A 21,941-nucleotide genomic window follows, 5' to 3' on the forward strand; every position below is an offset into this window, starting at 1 on the left:
CAGGATTTAAACCACCTAGGAGACAAGCCTCTGGACACACCGGGTGAGAGATGACCTAGATTAAGTTAGCCTCTGTGAGAGATTATCTAGATTAGGTTCATTAAAATGGCAATATCCACTCTAACTATGCATAGTTCCATTTCATGAGCTAGGATCTTATACTAAATAAAAAGGAGACTTAGGTGAGATGCAGAACTTCCTGTTTGTGGATGCTTTGTAACCAGCTCCCTCAAGCTCCTGCTACCAGGACTTCCTCACTATTTTGGACTGTATGTCCTTGAACTGTAAAACTAAATAAATCCTTCCTTGTTGTAAGAGGCTGCTAATCACACAGAAACTATTAATTAAACCACTGTGCAGCCTATAAGCACTAGCTTCTTATTGAATAGCTCTTACATATTAATTTAACCCATCTCCATTGACAAAGACACCTCACTACCTGGACAGTCACCCAAAGTTCTTCTGTACTGTTGGGGCATCCATCTTCAGCCTACAGGCCCATAGTATCTGGCAGACTTTTCCATGAAGCAGGAAATTTCAAAGACAGTTCCACCAATATTGGCAGTTTGTCAGTCACTTTCTTCTGTGTCCTGCAGGATATCTAGCAGGCTCTTCCTTGAAACAGGAACCCCAAGAACCATCTCACTTTTAGACAAACCCAGCAGTCATTTCTCTGTGGGGCCTGCATGTCTATTTCATACAGCATAACATCAAGCAGTCTAGGCAAGAGCAGTTTCTTGCCCAGAAGGCTAGCAACTCTATAAGGAGCTTCTTTGATACCCATCTTCCTCTTGAAGCAATTGGTGCTGCCAGGAGCAGATGCGTCTCACTGTCATGAAAAGTCCTAAGTTGTTAAAACATTTTAAATGCCATATTTTGAAGGTCTTTGAAAGATTTGAAGAATACCTATCCATCTGAAATATATCTCTGTACATCTAGCAAACCTAACTAACATGACTACAAGTTTGACTATTATAGATGACTATTAACTTATATTTTTTAACCAAGTGAGCTGCACAAACATAATACCTTAATCAAGAGCAGAAATAGACATATAACAAAATCGACCTTAAATTTGTATCAATAATCCAAAATCCATACCAATGGAAATCTCTATAGCATATCCTGCTTTAAATGCAAATAAACATTTATAAACAATTATTTAGGGCATAGTTCTCCCAAACTGCTTCCTACCTTTTGTTGGGTGAAGTAATTTTTTGAGGAGTATTATTCAAGGCAACCTTTCAGAGGGTCTTGGTTAACCAAACCACACTAGTCTGGAAGGATTCCACAGGTTTTCATCTTCTGTGGAAACAAAAGAAGAACCTCTTTTTCAAAGCAACATATCCTTAGACACAAATTTTAAAGTCAAGATACCTTTATATTGGTTTATCTTAGCAGCCCACACAATCAAATCTCTTTGTAGTTAGCTCATTCACAGTCAAAAAATTCAAAGAAAACACATTAATATACATAATCCAGACTCTCTGTGTATATTCCATCTTTACGTGGCTTATTTTTCTTTACTCCTATTACTTTTTCTACAAGTTTAATATTTATTTTAATATCTTTACTCCTTTAACCTATGACTGTCTGTACATTTTTATATTACATTTATTGTTTCTTTACTCTTTTTCTTCTCTCTCCCAAGCCTACATACATTTTTTAAACACACTGTGTCTCATTAGAGGTCTTTTATGTCTATATTTGTTCCATTGTGTATCTGTAATTCTTTTCTATCCAAGAGTGCTTCTTAAAATGCTAAGCACTTCTAAGTCTGCTTTGCCTTTTGGCTCCACCCAGTCTGTCATGGCAGAGGTCTCCTTACTGTCTCTGAGACTGCTGGGTGGAAGTTGTCCTTACCACCTCAACTCTGGTAACCAGTTGGCCCACGCTGCCACCAAATAACTACCAGCAAGCTGCTTACAAACCCTATTTAAATGCTTGGCCTCCTGAAAGAGCCAGAGTTCATGCTGGAAGCACCGCCCAGAAAACCATTGTTTCAAATCCACATGGCTTTTTTTCTGCTACTGCTGAATCAGGAAGATCTCTCTTAAAGGGGCCACAGCATGCCGCCAGCAAGCAAAGGCCATTCAGAAAAAAAAAATGAGGCTAAACTTTGTTTTTTAGTGTCCTTTCAGGTTTTATGTGGATTTAGCTAGCACACGTTGGAGTGCCAATTTGTTGTAAGAGGCTGCTAGTTAGTGCCTAGCTGCTTAAACCCAAAATAATCACACAGAAACTGTAATTAATTAAATCACTGCTTGGCCTATTAGCTCTAGCTTCTTATTGCCTAGCTCTTTCATATTAATTTAACCCATCTCTATTAATTTGTGTATCACCACAAGGCTGTCACTTATCAGACAGATGTTCTAGCATCTGTCTCTGGCAGGGCTACATAGTTTCTCAATCTGCCTTCTTTCTCCCAGCATTCAGTTTAGTTTTCCCCACCTGCTCTGCTCTACTCTATCACAGACCCCAAACAGCTTCTTTGTTAACCAATAATATGCTGTGAATGGTGTTCACAACATGCAGAGGGGAATCCCATATCACTTCCTTAAGTTGCTTCTTGCAAAATGTCACAACAATGAGAGAAGTACCTAGCACAGAGGGGCTGAGGACATACAACAGAGAAGAATGGGAAAGTTTACCAACTAGAAACAAAGTTTTTGTGCTCTGGGTATTGAGTTGCTGACCTTCTACCTAGCTCTCTCTCTTTCTCTCTTTTTTGGGGTTTTAGAGACAGAGTTTCTCTGTGTAACCCTGGTTGCCCTGGAACTCATTCTGTAGACCAGGCTCTACTTCTGCCTCTACTTCTTGAGTGCTGGGATTCAAGGTGTGTGTCACCACGACCAGCTTCTACAGCTTCTACCGACCTCTTATCTCTCACTTCACCTACCAAGTTATTCACAGGGAACATTTGCAATGCTTATTCCTAGCTTTCATTTCCCTTGGATGTTTAATTCCTGATGTTCACAAAGGCAGAGCTAAGGCATCTTCATGCTTAGAGAAACCAACCCATGCCAACAACCTTGCTATTGCTGAGATGGAGAGTAGTTAATGACATAATTCTAAATTTCTGTGACATTATCAGCAAAATAATATGTAGCACTCATAGTACAAGAATAGTTTAACTTCTGAGTTCACTCAACAGAACTAACTGAATTAGAATACACATTCTTTATTTATTCTATATATTAATAACTCTGAATTAGAATACACATTCTTTAATTATATATTCTACATATTAATAACTCTGAATTACATACACATTCTTTTAAAAATGGTGAGAGAAAACAACAAATTCCAAAGAGGTCTTTTTATTGCCATAAGCAGAAAATTTATTTTTGAGCACTGTATTTATTTGGTTTAGTCTTGGATTATTGAGGACCCTGTCTTCAGGCTCCTTGAGTCTTATTTTTCTATCCCTAAAGCAATTACAGAGTTAAAAGCAATTGACTGTATAGACCAAGAAATTCAAGTCATGGAAATATCTTGAATTCTCTGTGTATATTCTCTAAATAGTAAAGCCATTCTTTAAAACATACAAGCAAATAGTGGTGATGAATGATTAGTTACATTTCTATTGCTGTGATAAAAACACTTCACCCAAGGCATCTTAGAGACGAAAGAAAGTATTTAGGGCTTACTGTTTCAGAGGGACAAGACCAACACCATCACAGCAGGGCACCGTGGCAACAAGTACCAGGCATGGTAGCAGGGACAGCTGACAGTTCCCATCTTAACCTCAAGCAGGAAACAGAGCAAGTGATTTGGGGATGCTAGGAGGTTTTGAAATGTCAAAGTCCGCCCCCAGTGATGCACTTCTGACAGCAAAGCCACACCTCCTACCCTCTCCTAAACAGAGACACCAATTTCAGTCAAAGTATTCAAATCCCCAAGAATATGGAAGACGTCTCATTCAAGCCACCACAATGGGCTATCAAGTTTTTCCTGGCTTAAATGTGCTATATCCTGGAAAACATAACATTACTTATGTCTAGAATGTCCTTTCCAATATCCACCAATAAAAGCCAATATTCCAGGATGTACTACACAAGTGTTTCATGGGTGTATGCAGGGGACATTAGTGGTTTCAAACTGAAACTCACCTTCTGGCAATTGGTAGAGGAAATTCAGGGTGAGGGAGTTTTTCAGAGGTCTTGCATCTAATATTTATGGAAAATTCCAGGACACAGTGAATTTATTGCTATGATTTCTTTCTTAACACTGTCCTATGAAGTGTGTACCATTTCCATTTTATAGATGAAGAGACTAAAGCAGATGAACTAATGTCCTTCAAGGTCCAATGTGATAGAGACATTTTAGCCCTTGCTTCTCTCAGAAGTCATTATATGTTGCAGAAAATATTGTGGTTCTTTGGAAGGTGAATCAGAGGGCAAGCTAGAAGCAGGGAGACCTGTGAAGCCATCCAAATGAAAGCTAAACAGGTCTGAACTGGCCAGGATGTTACAGGAGATGTGGGAGGAAAGCTGATGTCACTAAGTGGCAGTGTGCTTCCATAGCGTGTGCAAAGCCTGAAGTTTGATCTTCAGTGCTCAGAGCAGGTGAGAGTGAGATTAAGAACACCAGAGGCTTCCACCTGACTGACAAGGAGGGTGGTGAGACCAATAATTAAGCTAAAAATGGAGGGATGGAATGAGAAGAAGAAATCGTGGTCTCTGACACTCTGAAATACAAAGACCATTCAAGGAGAGAAGCCTGGAGAGCAGACCTGAACATGGGAAGGAGCTACTTGAAAGAAGGCCTGAACCTATTGCTTCTGCTCTTGCAAGCCTCTGGCAGGGACCTTAGCAATATACTGCAAGGTCATTTTGTTTTGTTTATTTTTTAAGGTTTTGATAAAAGTATATAAAAAGTAGGTCATCTTAACTGTAGTTGACTAGAACTAAAAATCTTACCTTTTCCCCACCACAAATTGTTTTGGTTTTGTTTGTTGCTGTTTCCAGCTGTTTTACTTTTGCCTTTCTGAGACAAGGTCCCCCTATATAGCTCGGAGTTGGCCTGGAACTCAGCAGGTAGACAGAGCTGGCCTTGAATTTGTAGTAAGCATCTCAACTGCTGTGATCCCATCTCACGCTAGAATTCAGGCTTGGTCACAGTGCCTAACTCCACCCCAGCTTTCTCCTCCTTTCTGGGATGGATCATTGGAATTCTCTAGGTATTTGGCAAGGCATGTTTAGGTGACCTGTTTGGCCTGAGCTAAGAATATAATATAGTTTGAGTTTCATGTGTAGTATCCATGAAGTTTTTATGCATAAGTAAATTATTGCTATTTTATTAGCGAGAACCCACCCCTAAACTGTACAAAATCCAAATTCCACAAGTCTTACATGCGTCTGTGGACAGAGTTGGAGGTGACAGGTTGGTATAGATCGTTGACATCAACCAGGTCACATGATAAGGGAATAGAATACAAAAAGATAATGAGGACTTGAGATTTAAATGTAGGTTGAGAGGAGCCAGAGGAAGAAAATTTCATCAGCGGGAGAAGCCACAGGAATGCAAGAGTTTGGCCACCAAGGAATGAGAAGTTACAAGATGATTTGGGATTATCACATCATATTACATAGAGATGAGAAAATGTCAAACTCAATAGCTGTATAGGTCTCAGTTGGAGTCAATAGGAGGGAACAAATTTGAAACTTTGAGTATATATTCTTTTTTGCTGTTGTTCTATTTTTGATTTTTGGAGACAGGGTCTTGTGTAACCTAGACTGGTTGTAACCTCTAGCCTAGGATGACTTTGAATTTCTGATCCTCCTGTCTCCATATACTAAATACTGGGATTATAGGAATGGGATATCATGTTCTGTTCAGTACTCAGGATCTACCTAGAGATTCATGCATGTTTGTCAAGCATACTATCAAAGGAATTATACCCACAACCCATCCTTTTGTTTGTTTTGTTTTGTTTTTTTGAGACAGGGTTTCTCTGTATAACAGCAACAGCCCTGGCTGTCCTGAAACTCCCTCTGTCATCTAGGCTTGACCTTGAACTCAGAGATCCAACTGCTTCTGCCTCCCAGTGCTGGGGTTAAAGGCCTGTACCACCACCACCACCTGACTCCAGCCCATCTATTTATAGAGAAATCAAGTTCTGTTTACTATGTTATGTCTAGAGCATTCTGTTTAGTTCTTACGATGACTAACTTTTCATGACAGTGCCTAGATATTTGGCCAAATATTACTTGATATGTTTCCATGAGGGTGGTTTTCGTTTGCTTGTTTGTTGGATAAGATTAACACTCACCAGCAGAGTCTGAACAAAGACGGTTACTATTCCAATGAATCCAACACAAGAAAACCGTAGAAAAATGGTGTCTGACTTAAAGAGCAATGGTGTTGTGGAATATTTGTTTAATTCTGTAAAGAAGTATTGCTGTTTCACTTTGCCTGCCTAAGGCACCTGATTGGTCTAATAAAAAGTTGAACAGCCAATAGCTAGGCAGTATAAGGATAGGCAGGGCTCGTAGGCAGAGAGAATAAGTAGGAGGAGAGATGAGAGAGGGGAACGAGAGAAGGAGGAGAGAATGAGAGAGAAAGAAAGGGAGACTTCTGGGGCCAGAAGTCAGGCAACCACTAGTCAGCCAGACACAAAGGAAACAGGAAGATATACAGAATGAAAGAAAGGTAAAAATCCTTGAAACAAAATGTAGATAAAGAGAAACAGATTTTAAAAAGAGTTAAGATAAAGCTAAGCATTCATAATTAATAATAAGTCTCTGTGTTGTGATTTGGAAGCTGGTTGGTGACCCAACCATAGAGGGTCATAAAGCATCCTGTTTGAAGTGATTTCAGGACATTGTTCTGGAACTCAATTTCTCACAGAGACTAGGCTGAATCACTTTAAAATGAAATTTCATAAATTCGATTAATAATGTTATGACAATTAGTTGCCTTCCTTAAAATGGCAGATTTCAAAACGACAGCTTTCCAGCAGCGTTTTTCAGGGGCTGAAAACACGAGGTCATGGGACTGACAATGCACAAAACCCCAAACTGAACACACAAAGGTTTGAAATCTTTTCCTTTTCTTTTAAGAGACAGGGTCTCACTCTGTGGCCCAGGATGGCCTCCAAGTCATAGCCAAGCTTTCTGCCTCAGTCCCCTCAGCGCTGGGATTTTAGGAGCCCAGCTTCATTCCCTTCTTGTTTGTATCCTCTCTCCAGACCCCTTCGGGCAAGGCCTTCAGCCTCTCTGAGACAATTGGTGTTTTTGCCAAACCTGATTTGCCCAAAACATTTTACCTTCAGGTGCTGCCATTTAGCTAGTTAATATGGACCTGTGGCTGATCGCTGAATCTCTGAGAAATGGTGCTTAGGAATCATTAGTGCAATTTTAGGCTGGGGAAATAAGGCCTTCACATATTTTCCTGAATGAGGAGTTAGGTTGTGTGCTCAGTGGCACACAGCTAGTGTCGGCTTCTTAGGAAGCTGAGCCAGGAACTCTCCTGGGAAAGAGAAAGACCCAGAGAAGGAGGTAGAGAAAAATTAATTCTGTTTTTTATGACTCTGTTTTTTATCGGCTTTGTATTTCACTTTGTTACCTTTAAACATAACAAAAAATCTCTCTTTACTGACAGTTGATGAACCAACACAAGCTATGAACTCTATTTCATGTAGGAGATTGAAAAACCTGCTTCTTCAACAAGCGTAAGACTGTTTGGAGTGGAAGAAATCGTGATATTTAATCACTTTTCTGCTTCCTTCCGATACCTCTCTGGCTGAATTGGTCTGAATAGATACAGCATATATATGGCAATTTTTTTCTTCTAAGAGGAACCATTTTTCTTAAAAAAATAACATGGATAATGTATCTTTCACAATTTGGCTAAAATAAACTTAATTTTAAAACCTTGAAGGGCTGGAGTGGCTCTATAGTTAAGAGCACAGATTGATCTTGCAGAGAATCGGAATTCAGTTCCTAGTACCAACATGCTGACTCACAAGTGCCGGTATCCAGTCACAGAGGATTCAATACCCTCTTCTGACCTTCTGCATGCATGCGGGGTGTACACACACACACACACACACACACACACACACACACACACACACACAGAAAACAAAGGAATGCAGAAAAATGCACAGGCTAGCTCATGCTGGATCACTCCAAAGGCAGCACTTCTGTGAGACCTGATCCCTTTCTGAGACTCTGATTTAAAGCTCACACCACAGAATGCTATCATCATGGGAAAGGAGAGTCCAACAAGCCAAGAGGCAAACTGTCCTCACATGTCACACAAAGACCTACAAAAAGAAATTTCACATAAAGACATAAAAAAAGTCCTTAAAAGAGAAACTAAAGGTTGAAGACATAACAATAAATAAAACGACAAAACTTACTATGCATGGTGGTCTGATTGAGAATGGCCCACACAGGTTCATATTTTTGAATGCTTGGTCCCCAGTTGGTGGAACTGTTTAGGAAGGATTAGGAAGTGTGACCTTGTTGGAGGAGATGCGGTACTGGGGGTGGTCTTGGATATTTCAAAAGCCTGGTCATTGCTCTCTATCTTAGGCTTGTGGATTAGATGTAAGCTCCCAGCTACTGCTTCAGCATCATGCCTGCCTGTTACTATGTTACCCACCATGATGGTCATGGACTCATCCTCAAAAACTATAAGCAAGTCCCCAGTTAAATGCTTTCTTTGATAAGTCACCTTGATCTGGTGTCTCTTTCAGCAATAGAAAAGTAACTACAACACTATGCCAGAAATAAAAGTTATACACCTCCCAAAGATAATCAGGAAAAAAGATTCCTAACCTTCACAACAGACTACCACCCTCTTCTTCCTGTTTTGCTCTGAACGTTATCCAAAGATAAAAAGCAAATATTTAGGCCCCTCCATTGGGAATACTCCAAAAAGAGGGTGAAATGTGGTCTGAATAATTAGCCAAAAATAACCAGATGAACAGAACATAGCTAAGCTAAAGAGAAACATGGACAGGTGCCAAGGACAGAAGCAGCAAGGAGGAGGAAAAGGAGGAGTGGAATAGAGGAGTGGAAAAAAGGAGGAGGGAGAGATGAACAGAAGGCTGCCTGTCCTGTGCTGGTGTGAGGAGCATGCGTGCTGTTTAGGTGATTGTTTTATTAAGAAAGGGACTTCATATAGCTCAACAATAGTTTCAGTATTAAAACTATACAGATTTTTGCAGAGCTGGTAAGACTCTGAAAATACTTAAAAGACAATAGAGGTTGTAGCTCTGTGAGGGCTACAGAGACTGCAGCTTCTGTCATTGGCTGCTCCTCTTTGGTGGCCTTTTCCATTTCTTACACAACACTCACTCTACAAAGTAGCACCAGTAAGACATTTTGAATTTTTGAGAAAGTTGCATTTGTAGTTTTTGTTAATTTTTGAGATAGGATTTGTAAATTTTAAAAATCTGAGGTGACCAGTGGTAAGTACCTGTGAACGGTGGGCTCCCAACTACTTGGAAGATGGAGGCAGGAGACTAAGAGCACGGGGGTGGGGGATTATTAGCCTGAACAACATAATGAGATTATTGTGTAGTGATATTATGTTTGAACAAATAAAGCTTGCCTGAAGATCAGAGTACAGAGCTAAGCCACTAGAGGCCAGGGAGTGGTGGCTCCCATCTTTAATCCCAGGACTCTGGAGACAGATGTAGACAATCTCTGTTATTTCCAGGCTACCTTGGGCTACACAAGATTGAGCCAGTCTGAAAGAGAAACGGAGATCACACAAAGGTGATCCCAACACTTAAAAAGGACCCCACGTCTTTAATCCCAGCACTAGGGAGGTGGAGACAGGAGTGATATGGCTGGGCAGATAGGAATGTAAGGCGGAGGAGACAGAAGCTCAGTGCAGTCTGAGGAAGTAGTCTGGAGATGCAGTCTGAGGACAGGATTGCCCCTTTGGTCTGAGGATTTGGCAGAGGTAAAAGGTCTCTCTAGTGGCTGACTGCACTGCTTCTCTGATCTCTCAGCTTTTATCCCCTATATCTGACTCTGGGTTTTTGTTAAGAACAATTAGAATTCGTGATATAACCTTGTTTTTAAAGCACCAATAGCTCATCAGTTAAGAGCATTCACTGCTTTTCTAAAAAAAAAAAAAAAAAAGGACTTCATGTGTATTGGTGTTTTGCCTGTATGTATATCAGTTTGAGGGTGTAGGATCCCCTGGAACTGGAGTTTCAGATGTAAGCTGCCATATGGGTACTGAGAATTGAACCTGGGTCCTTTAGAAGACCAGCCAGTGCTCTTAACCACTGAGCCATCTCCAGGCCCCTGAACCATACTACTTTGGAAGAGGACCCACGTTTAGTCCCCAGCACCCACATTGGGCTGCTCACAACAACATGTAACCAGCCCCAGGAGCTTAGACTCCTCTGACCTCCACAGATACTTGCTCTCACATACACGTACTCATATCCCCTCAACACATATACATGTCATAAAGTCTTCAAAATTGTACACACAATTAAAACACTTAAAAAAATCTGATTTATTTGACTGATCCCTTTCTTTTTTAAAAAAGGTTGTAAACTGAGACTCTGATTTGGTTTTCCAGCTACCCAGACCCAAATAATCACACAAAAATTATATTAATTAAAACACTGTTTGGCCAATGGCTCAGGCATATTCCTGGCTAGTTCTTACATTTTAAGCTAACCCATTTCTATTAATCTGCGTATTGCCATCAGGCTGTGGCTTATCGATGCCGGCATGTTACTACTTTGGTGATATATGGTGTGCGTCTCTTTGACTCTGCCTTCTCTCTATACATAGATCTCTTCCGATTTCCTGCCTGGCTTTACTCTAAGTCATTGACTGAAACAGCTTTATTCATCAACCAATAAAAGCAACACATATACAGAGGACATCCCACATCAGACAGTTTCAGTCTGTGGCCCTATCTGGCCTGGAACTATGTATACCAGGCTGGCCTTAAACTCAGAGATACACGTTCTCTGCCTCTGGAGTGGCAGGATTAAGGGCATTTACCACTATGCCCAGCCTATTCCTTTTATAACAACTATTTGGAAGGCTGGAAAGATGGTTCAGGAGGTTAAGAGCATTTATTTTTGCAGAGGACAAGGGTTCGATTCCCAGAACCTACATGGTAGCTCAAAAATATTTGTAATTCCAGTTCCAGAGGAACTGGAACATCTTCTGGATTCCCTCAGCACCAGGCATGCACAGATAGCACAGGCACATATGTTGCCTACACATATGTGCAGGCAACACACTCATATGCATAAAAAATTAAAATTACATTGCCCCAAAACAAATGCGATTTATTAGAATATATTGTAAAGCTTAATAGTGAAAATTTTAGGGTTTTAACATTTGAAACTTGGACAGAGCAGGAATGGTTCATTAAATCTGTGGTTCCCAAACTCAGGCACTGGTATGTAGAGCATTTTCATCATCAGTAATATCTGTCAGTGTTTAGCTTACAATTCCATATGAGTTACTATTATTATCATTCCCATATCAGATGAAGATGAGTTGCTCAAACCTACCCAGCTAATGATGGTTAAGACAAAACGTAAACTCTGCTAGTTTCAGAATCTGGTTTTGCTCTTTTCCTCACGTTTGGTTCTTGGATCTGGAAGGGGCCCCTGAATTAGTAATTATATCCCGGGTAAATCTGACGCCAAGTCAGTTTGGAAACCAACTTGTGAAATCTACGTTGCACAGATGGCTAGCTCTTACCCAAGTCTTAGAAATAATAGTTCCTAAGACCATCCAAGCGACTCAGTGCTCCTCCATTTGAGGAGTCGTATACAAGCTTTGGGCAGGCTTCAGTATTCGTCCAGTACAATGCTGAAGGAACTGGCAAACTTTAAGAAATAATCCCTGTCTTCAAGGCACGCCCGAGGGACATATGGGAAGCTGGCAATGAGGTATTTAAAAAACAGCTGTTTAAACCTAGAACTGAGCTTTTCCAACTATATTATTGTTTCTAATTGACGAAGCTGTATTTTAATCACACTGACTTTGGCCGGCTAAAGCCTTGTGAGACTGTTTTGAACTTTGATTCTGGTGTCACGGTCTTTCCACGTGGCTCATCCTGGATGACACCAGGTTTGCTGAGACAGAGAAGATGAAGGGGATTTTGAGCAGCAGTTACCATTGCTCAGAACAGATGCAATCTGGCTACAAAGGGGACACAGGTGAATGAACATGTCCAGCCACTGAAGATGACAGCATTGACAGTAGAAAATGAAGGCTCTTTATTTTTCTTAATCTATAAATATCTGTACTGTCTCTTTAAAGACTTTACCCTTTTTTTAAGACATTAACTTTATTCTTTATATTCTTTTTCTTCTCTCTCCCAAGCCTACATACATTCATCCAACACTGTGACTCATTTAGTGGTCTGTCTGAATCTGTTTTATTGTGAATCTGTAATTTTTTTTACTATCCAGGAGCATTTCTTAAAATGCTAAGCACTTCTTAAAAACTTGTTGCACCACGTAGGAGTAATAAGGTACCGCCTGTTTACTGCCAGTCTAAACCTTAACTGCGCTGTTATTATGGTAATTACGGGAGTTCCTGCCTGAGACCAGCACAGTTCAGCATGGTGGAGCTGAGCAGCTCCTGCTTCAGAGCCATTTGGTGCCCCTGAGCCACACACAGTTCCAGGCACACAGCAGTCCACATTGCCATCAAGCAAGCCGTAGCATTTTACTCCAAATGCTCCACTCAAAAGCTCTGTCTCCCGCAGGAGCCAGACAGAGATCACAATGGCGGCATAGCCCAGAGCCGGCATTTTAAAAGAGCCAGTTTTTTCCTGTTGCTGAGTCAGGACAATTTCTCACTGCAGCATGCCACCCACAAACAGCAAAAAAGCCGCGTTAAACTCTCCTTTTCTTATTTTTAAGCCTTTTATGTTTAAAATAAGTGGATTAGTCCATCACGTTGGGCGCCACTCTGTTGTAATAGGAGCGGAGGGCTACTTTCCTGGCACCCGGCTGCCTGCATGGCTAGCTTTATCCGAAATAATTACACGGAAACTGTATTCTTTTGAACTCTGCCTGGCCCATTAGTTCCAGCCTCTTATTAGCTAGCTCTTACATATTGATCTAACCCATTTCTAATAATCTGTGTAGCCCACAAGGTGGCTTACCAGAGAAGATCTTAACCTGCGGCTGTGTCAGGTGGGAGAATCATGGCAACTGCTTGAGTCGGCTTCTTTCTCCCAGCATTCTGTTCTGTCTTCTCTGTCTACCTAATTTTCTGTCCTATCAGGCAAAGCATTTTTCTTTGTTAACCAATGAAAGCAACAGATAAGATACAAGACCCGCCTCCATCAGACTGGAGCCTGTGAGAGATGGGGAGTGAACTCGGGGGCACTAAACACTTGTATTTAAGGCCAAACCCATTGGAGGAAACCCTCAAAGTTGATGCATGCAACTCTTATCTTGAGGTGGGAAATCACAGGAACACATACAGAACGAGATGGAAGGCACCAGATTAGAGAGTATGAAGAGGAGGTAAACTGTTATCTTTGAAGACACAGGAATTCAGTTTAAAATGAAAGCCAAAACATACATGGGACAAACCTACATTTTTAATCTTCACCTTTATCGTGTCTACAAAAGAAGTTACTAAATAAATACATCTAAGTTTCTTTAGACTAAGTTATCGAGGGGTTGCTCAAGACAAACGAAAATAACATAATTTGGGATACACATATAAAAACACTTCTAAAAATATTTAATAGATGACAAAAGGCTTCAGCTCAATAAAAGGGACTAAACACAGCAGCATACCAGTGGGCCATTCCTTTGGAAAGGCTCTGAAGCTGTGCACACAGGACCGGCAGGTTGGCTGAGGATTTCTGCCCCGAAGTGGTACATTAGCATCTGCAGTATTCTAGTTTGCTCAAAACATAAAGTTACACCAAAGACATCTTTAGCCCAGATGATGGGCTAACTGAAAATCTTTCCTTGCTTGTTCCGGGAATCAGATGGGTAGATCTGAACCTGGATTTTAAAACAGCCACCTCTAGGTAGGTGTGGGGGTCAATCTACCTTTCGCTAGTTTTCACCTGTGGCTAGGGGGGTATTATCAAATTTACAATTGAATATTACAAACACAAGAGCTGATTTCTACGGACGAGATTATTCTAGATGTAAAAACAATATTGTTTCATGCCATCCCAGCTTGGAGTCGCAAACTCCAATTGAGTCCAAAATTGAAACCTCACAGAGATTTTAATCTTTTTTAATTTTTTTGGACCTAAAGAGGGAAGGAAGCCTACTTTAGTTTGGAAAAAATATTAAAGAGGGAGATAAACAAACACACAGACACACACACCACACACGGTATGTGGGCAAGCTGGTACTTTCGGCAGGGGGATCCCCAAGGCCTACAAGTAGGAAGGGGGTCGGAGAGGCACGTTTCTCTGGAGTCTGCGCTGATTTGGGGGCTGCCTGCCCATCTGACTTTCTCATCTGGCGGTCGGGGATATTGCCTCTGGTTCACCTCCAGGACCGGTGGTGTTGCGGTCACGTCAGCTCCCGGGAGATGTGCGCAGCTGAGGGGCAGGGGGCGTCGGAGCCCTTCTCCCACAGCTGCTTCCGGAAGTTTCTGTGGCCAGAGCCCCCAACCTCAGCTCAGCCCCCACGAGGAGTCCGAAGTGGCGGGAAGCCGAGACTTGAGAGGCCGCCCCGACGCGAGGGCGGCGGGAAAACCTGGCGGAGGATCCGGCGCGTCCGGCAGTGCCCGGCTCAGCGTTCGGGAAGCAGGGGCCATGGGTCGCAGGTAGAAATGCCCGCACCAAGCGGGGCCTCGCCACGGAGGGGCGGCCGGGGCCTGCGGGCGGGCGGTTTCAGTGCCCCTCCCGCGCCGCCGCTGGCTGGGCGATGGCGGCGACGGTTTCTTGGCTCCCCCGCCCCGGACGCCGATGGCGGCGCGTTCCGGCCCTCCCTCCCCCACAGCTTCGCCCCGCGGTCGCCAGAGCCGGTGAAGCCGGGAGGGCGGGGAGCGGCGGAGGGACGGCGAGAGGGCGGAGGTTGCGTGGTGCAGGCGGCGGCGGCGGCGGCGGCGGCGGGAGGAGGAGGGCCGGCAGGCGGGCTGGGGAGGAGGAGGAGGAGCGGGCGCCGTGTCGCACGCAGCTCCAGGCGGGGCAGCCCGGGCGCTGAGGGACGCGGCCAGACCTCGGCGGGCCCCGCGAGCACTACACGCCGTCGCCCGAGCGTCGGGGGGCGCCTGGAGATGCGGGTGAGTAGCGGCTCGGGCCGCGGCGGCGGGAGGCAGCGCAGGCCCCCGGCGGAGCCGCGGCGTCGCAGTGACTCGGGCTGCGGCGGGCGAGCCCGGGCTGCCGGCGAGGCCTGAGGCGCCGCTCCGCGGCCAGGCGGAATGGCGGCCGGGCCGGGGAAGTCGTGGGCGGAGGACGCCGAGGGCGGAGCGGAGCCGGCAGGCCCTGCCTGAGTCACCCGGTCGGCCGGGCTCGGCCTGGGCCAGGACTCGCAGGGCCAGGCCCCGGCTACGCACTGGGAAAAAGCCGGACTCGGCGCGGCCTGTGGCGCCGGCCTCCGCACCTCACGCGCCACCCAGCCCTCCCTTGCCCTCGGCCCTGCGGGTTCCGCTCGGCCGGGGCGCCTGTGAACCCGGGGACTCGTGCTCTCGGAGAACCGGGGGCTCGCATTGTTGCGACGGTGCGGGGCATGATTATTGGGTAACAGTGGTGCCCGGGGCTCCGTTCTCTCCGTGAGCGTGGCCGGGCAGGCGCGCAGGGATGCGGTGTGCTTTTCCAAACGCACGGAGCCCCGGGGCGTCCGCCAGCCCTCTCGAGTCGGGCTGGGCCCAGCGCGGCGGCCTCAGCGCGCCCCCGGGCCCGGCGGGAGCGCGCGCTCTGACCCCAAAGGTAACCGGGCGCCGGGCCAGGAGGACCGAGTCGGGGTCCCGTGGCCTGTGGCTCGCGCTTCTCTATTCTTAAGTCCCGCGTGGCTCTGAAAGCCCTCTCTTCCTGTCACCTGTGCACCGTGAGACACACGAGCTAATTCAGAAAGCAAGGAACGCACGCACATTCATTCCTTGAGCCTAATCTCCGAAGTTAAGGGAGCCAAAATGATTCCCCTTCCCGACGAGGTCACTGTCGGGGCTTGTAGAGTTAGTTCGCAGTCGTTGGGGGTCTGTGGTAAGGGCACAGACTGAAAGGCTGTCAAGTTGTTCAAGCGGTTTTAGTTGCTCTGTGTGTACTTACTCTTTGCTGGAGGAGCGATAAAACAGCCTAAAGCTAAGTGCGGAATAAATGATCACTGTTTTAGAAAGGTGCTTATTGGGGTGACAAGAGGAACCAACCTTTTTACTTTAAGTTTCTAGGACCTAAATCTAACACATTGAAGAAGCGAGTGTAGTTTAAGAAAATAAGGATATGAGGGTTTTTTTTCTCTGTTTGAAAAGGTTTCAAGCAGTTATTTAATTTTTACTTAAAACCTGTATTTATTGCTTCCCATAGTAAGTTAAAAAAGTTACATCTCATTTTAAATTCTGAGTATGCAAACACAAAACTGGCTTGTTTTATCTTCTATTATCCCCATTTTTGGAGGTTTTGGGGGAGCACTTACAAAACCTGGGAGAAAAGACTGAAGTACTTTCTAAAAATGTTAACCTCTTCCCTTTTCCCCTCATTGGTATCTTCTTTAAAAAAAAGCCAACCAACTTTAGATGTGCTAGGATGCTTCATCAGTTTGTAAAAATGTGTCTTTCCTGGGCCTGAATTCCTCCATGCTGCATACATTTGAGCTGATCTGGCCAGGTGTCTTTAGACACTGTAGAGTGTTGTTCTCAGGAACTCCTCCTCCTTGTTGCTCTGTTTAATTTTGCCAGTGCCATACATTTTGACTATGAGATCATTGAAGACAAGGGAATAAGTCCTTTGTTTCCCTCAAATAACATAGAACATGATCTTTGTGGTACCTTGAATAAATTTTTTGAACTAACTAAATTAATCCTAGGGTTTTACTACTCCCCCTAATTTTGGCTGCAGAAAACAGTCATGATGACTGCTGTTGAGCTGGGTAAGAGGGCAAACTTTATTATTATGTTGCATGCCTCTTTAGAATGAAATTGTCATCTTTGTGTCTCTTCCTCCGCCTCCATAGCTAGTTACTATGTCCTAGGGGAAAAATGTTGAGGGTTTCTTTAGTTGTGGAAATCCAAATAGTGTGAAATAAATCTAGTTCAAGGGGTCAATATTTAGACTTTTTTTGTTATTAATTGAAACAAACTTGTTTTTATCTCTTTGCCTTTGATGTACAGCAGGTTAGTATTTAAGGCTGTTTCCTACTAGGAAGATAGGTCAGCCCAGTTGTACCAAAAGTTTCTGTGGGAAGATATAGGGTATCATGCCTTCATTTCAGTATGGAAATGAAGTTAAAGTGAACACGCTTTAAGTCAAGCAACGTTACTTGGTATTCTTCAGATTTAATTTGTTAGACCCCCCAGAATCATTAATTCCTTAGCCCGATGTAAGCCCCAAAGCACAGTCTTTCTGCCCTTACCAATGAAATAATAGGGTGAACTGTCTTTGAGGATTGTCTTTTAGATATCCCTGGAGAAAAAGCTGTTAGCCATCTATTTTAAGGGACAGCTCTAAGTTCATTTTCTAATGTGTGTAAGCATGCATGCTTCATGTGCATGTGGAAGCCAGAAGGTGGACTTCAGTAGTCTGTTCTCTATCTTTTGGGCCCCAGAGACCAAACTCAATTCCTTAGTCTTGGCAGCAAGTACCTAAGGTGGTTTTTAAGTGATATCATCTAAGTTTTCTTTAATCCCTTAAACTATGTGAATTCCATGAGAATGTCATAACTTTTAAACACGAGCAGTGGGCATTGGAGAACTACCTTGTAGAGCATAACATACCATTTGTGTATGACCACCAGAATTATAAAAAGCCCGGGTTTGATTGTATTTACTTTCTCCTTTGGGAAGCCTGGACAGAGGAAAGATACTCTGATCTCCGCTTTCACTCACGCTTCAGCTTGATTGCAATTCTGTTCCGTTTAGTGATCTCCGCGTCTTTCTTTTCCTTCTTACCACTTCTCAGGCATCTCCATCTCAGGAAAGCTGCCATGCTGTCTAGGAGCTTTCCCTGGTCCTCATGATGTCCTGTCTATGGTATTATCTCAGTGCTTAACCTTCTGATGACACTTGGTGGTTTCTTCCACTAAACTGACCTTTACCCAAGGACAGGGTGGAACAGATCTGACCCTAGTACCTAGCACAATGCTCATGCCAATATTCATGTACATCCTTCCATTTCTGCAAAGCCCTGTGAAGTGTAAGTACTGACGTTTAACCTTCCTTGTAGAAAAAAGGTTCCTGGACTGAATAGTTTCTATCAAGGCTAAGAAGATGTAATGCCCCACCCAGGTGGGAGGTTAGAACAAGATGGTAATCCTCGAGCTTACCATTAACTTTTAACCAAGGGCTCACCCTGAAAGTCTGATATATATGAAATAGAGGAAGATTAGTAGAGACTAAAGTGAGAGCATCTTTAAGTGTTGATGTCTGACCTTTACAACAGAATGTATCATACATAACAATGGTTGGCTCCCAGGAGTGAGTTTATTCTTCCTGGTCCTTCAGAAAACACTGGAGAGTACTTAGGCACGGCTGGTGTAGGCAGGGGCAGTTGTGGGACTTCGGGGCTGTTGTAAGTTGGTGTTATGTTCTTAAAACCAGTTAATAAGCTACATTTTTTAAAAAGGCCTGTGTCAGAAAATACTTTAGAAAACAGGCTGTCAATTTAACTCTGTATAAAGTATGTGCTGGTATAAGTAATTAAAGTTGTAAAATGGTGATTTTAGGTGAACTTGTGTGCTTTTAAAATATTTTTTAGAAAAAAGATTAATAACCAAAAAATAACAATTTCAAGTCTCAGGTGGAGAAACTTAAATAATACCATAATACCAAAAATACAGACTTTAAAGAAGATAGTACAACTACTTTGGAATTATAAAACTTCCTTATGATAAACGGCAAATCACAAACAAGAATGTTTTTATAAGCAAATTTATTTTTTAGACTATCAAAGAGAGCTTGTAAACTAATGGGAAAGAAAGATTTCTTCACATGGAAAAAAAGACAAACTAGGGTAGAAAACCAAGAAGTCTTCAGCTTCACCAGCAGTGTTCCCAGAAGTGGACATCTGAGCTGTTTTCAAATAAGCCACTTCTGTTGAGAAGGTGGAGAAGTATGCCTACTTGTTGATAGAAAGAGTATAAGTAAATATAATTTAAAATATTTTTTCCTGTATGGATGTTTGCAGGCATATATGTGTATGTGCCATATGTGTGCCTGGTGCCCAGAGAGCAGACCTGGTGACCACAGAGGCTAGAAGAGAGCACTGGATCTCCTAGAACTGGCTACAAGCCACTGTGTTGGTGCTGGAAACTGATCCTGACAGCTCAGGAAATGCTCTTAACTGCTGAGCCATCTCTTGAGCCCCAACTAAATACAGTTTTTCAAGAACAAGCTGTGTAACAGGAACTTTTGAAATGATATATAATTTGATATAACTTGCCTAATTTTAAGTTTTTTATTCATATAAAAAGTGGTAATAGACTAATGACCCCCCCCCATGTGACTTAATGTGCACACACACACCCGGAAAGAGTTTCTCTGTGTAGCTTTTGACTGTCATGGAAGTTGCTCTGTAGACCAGGCTGGCCTGGAACTCAGAGATCTGCCTGCCTCTGCCTCTCAAGTGCTAGAATTATAGGTGTTTACCACCACCACCTGGCTTAATGCCTTCTTAATTGTGCATTCATTTTCAGTTTGGGGTTATTGTTGATAACTATTTGAGCATGGTTAAGGTAAATCTTTGCATTTTTGTAATACTGTATTGAGTATTAAGTTGCAAAAATAATAAAAATTAATTTGTAATATATAGAGTTGTGTGAGTGTATGTATTTTTGGAAGATAACTGCACGATAAAGGTAATAGTGATTATCTTTAAGAAGTGGTTCATTTTAGTTTTTTGTGCTAATTTTTATAGTGCAAATAGACAGCTAAAAATGTAATATAGTGGATTGGTTCTTCTTTGGAATCTTTTGGGGTCAAGGTGATGGTAATGGAACCCAGTAGAGCCTCAAACTCTGTATGCTAAGCAAGCCCTCCACCACTGAGTTTCATTCCCAGCACAGTGAGATAATTTTCAAAAGCATAAATCTTAAGAAAATAGTAATTGAAGAACCACTGCCAAGGAAGATCATTTTGCTTATTCAGTGCAGAAATGAGTTGGTATTTGAGTTCCCTGCCCCTCCTTTCCATGCGTTAATGAGTAGGTTAATGAGTAGCCTGATTCTTTGGTCAGGTTCTGTCTGTTCTCATTCATTCCCTTGTCTCATCATCCTTCACATGCTCCAGGTCCCTTCCATTAAACTGTCTTAGTCTCATGAAGCTCACCGTGTTTTGATATCTTACTGTTTATTTAAAAGAGCCGTCATAGCAGATGTTTCCTTTTTTATTTCCCTTTCTTTAAAAAAAGTGTATGTCTACACAAGTATGTACATAGGCATGCGGTAGCCTATGTGGAAGTCAGGACAAACTTGTAGCACTCAGTTCTTTTCTTCTACCTTGTGGGTTCTTGCGATCAAGCTCCAGTCACCAGACCTGGAGGCAGCTGCCTTTCTCTGCTGAGCCATCTGGACAGCTAGCTGAGTTTTCCTTTTTCTTGGTGATAACTGAACATTCCATCCTGTTTTGCTTAGTTCATAACTCCTAATAATAGTAGATACATTTTAAGTTGAATGTTGAAACTATAATACCTTCATGTATAGTAATAAACCTAACTAAAAATTAGGAAAAATTACTTGACACAGTTTATGCTTTGGAAAACTGAAAGTTTTATTTTTATCAGTTATCTAAAAAAAAGATACTCTAAATTAGAAATAATTGTGGGGATTAAGAGAAGATAGGTACACAGAAATGTGCATAAAATGCATAGAAACTCTCACCAGGTATCAAGGGGGAAACTAAAATAGTTATTTGTACCTGATAGACATCTTAAACTCACAACGTGCAGAAAAGGTGAGAATTTAGATCTTCCTTCCTGGGAGTTGGAAAGAGGCTTGCTCTGGTCAGTCTAGAAGGAAAGGTTTGGAATCCTGCATGAGCTTGAGGTTGGTAAGCCGTGGGGCAGACAGACTCCTAAGTCCTAAATGGAATCTTAGGAATGGGTGCAGATGCCAGGCTTACCTTTGGGAAGTGTAAGAATGGTTTGGGAGAGAGACCAAAGGGAGTACAGGATGACAGACTCCTCCCATCTTAAAGTTTAAAGTCTTTAAGTGCTTTACTTACAGGTTAATGTTACAGGAACACTGGTGTTCAGCACTAAGTTTGTGCCAAAGACTTGCTGAATATGTACTTTTTGACTTACTGGTTGCCGCTTCTCAGCTTTCTCCTTCTTACAGATGCCTTACCTGGAAGAAGTCCATCTTTGCTGTTCTGGTTGAAACTAGACTTTGGCATCATCTCACAGAAATGATGCTATCCATCAGCTAGTCTACTGAAATTCAACTTGAATGCTTCTTGTGTGATAGGATGCTTTGGGTATAATTGATTTGGCTATTTGCATTATTTGAGAAGGGTTAGGAGGTATGGCTTTGTTGAAGTAGGTATGGCCTTGGAGGAAGTGTGTTGCTACTGGGAGTAAGCCCACACTAAGACCAGGCGATCTCGCTCTCTGTCTGTCTCTCTCTGTTTCTGTCTCTTGTCTGTCTGCCTGTGGATCAAGATGTAGCTCTTAGGTATTTCTACCACACCACTCCTGCCTTCTACCATGCTCCCTGACATAATGATAAATGGACTAAACCTCTGAAACTGTAAGCAAGCCCCCTGGTTAAAGGCTTTATTGTGTAAGAGTTGCCTTTGTCATGGTGACTCTTCACAGCAATAGAACAGTGACTAAGACAATATATATGCCTGGTGTTA

General features: G+C 42.7%; 1 protein-coding gene across 2 annotated transcripts in view; it reads left to right on the forward strand.

Moving 5' to 3' along the window:
* The first annotated feature begins 14,420 nt into the window (after nucleotides 1–14,420).
* Nucleotides 14,421–21,941, forward strand: part of Cul1 (cullin 1) — a 64,766-nt gene continuing 57,245 nt past the window's right edge. Inside the window, exon 1 of one of the 2 annotated variants that reach the window (XM_075955641.1) lies at nucleotides 14,421–14,762. The gene's annotated coding sequence lies outside the window, so the exon portion shown is untranslated. Of the gene's footprint in view, nucleotides 14,763–15,086; nucleotides 15,222–21,941 lie in introns of those variants that run through there. The other variant, XM_075955640.1, reaches the window with a different exon arrangement.

Source organism: Microtus pennsylvanicus, chromosome 21 (genome assembly GCF_037038515.1).
Source record: "Microtus pennsylvanicus isolate mMicPen1 chromosome 21, mMicPen1.hap1, whole genome shotgun sequence".
Taxonomy (NCBI): domain Eukaryota; kingdom Metazoa; phylum Chordata; class Mammalia; order Rodentia; family Cricetidae; genus Microtus; species Microtus pennsylvanicus.